This window comes from Pseudochaenichthys georgianus, chromosome 15 (assembly GCF_902827115.2).
Source record: "Pseudochaenichthys georgianus chromosome 15, fPseGeo1.2, whole genome shotgun sequence".
NCBI classification, from domain to species: domain Eukaryota; kingdom Metazoa; phylum Chordata; class Actinopteri; order Perciformes; family Channichthyidae; genus Pseudochaenichthys; species Pseudochaenichthys georgianus.
In genome coordinates, this window is record NC_047517.1 from 3,426,723 (window position 1) to 3,427,283 (window position 561).

Here is a 561-nt window from a genome sequence, read left to right on the forward strand (position 1 = left end):
TTTGTTAGTTTTTTGCCGATCAGCTCATTTTTTTTCATCAACTACTTGTTTCTGTTTTAGTGCATTTCCACATTGGCAATTTATATTAACTTTTAAAACTATAGAAATTTGAAAAATAAAACAAATATTCCAAAAAATCTTCAATACTTCAAATCAAATCAAGTTTTATTTATATAGCACATTTATAAACGATTTTTGGTCGAGCCACTTAGCTGCAGAGATGGCAAAAGTACACACATCCTTTACTCAAGTAGAAGTACAGATACTCGTGTTTGGTATTTTGAGCAAAACACATCATATACATGTTTTTATATATTTATATATATCTGAGACCTATAATATGTGCCTAAAAATAGCATAATGGGAGACCTTTAAGTAAAAAGTACCCATAGCTAGCAGCTGCTTTAAAGAGTACCTGACCTCCCTTTATATCAATAGAACAATAATGTCATTGTTAGCTAATGAATGTTTCCATGCTGAACAACGGCAACATGACAACGTTTCCATTGGTCCCTCTTCTTTAGAGAAGACCAGGAAGTGATGGATACACGGATCGTGTTC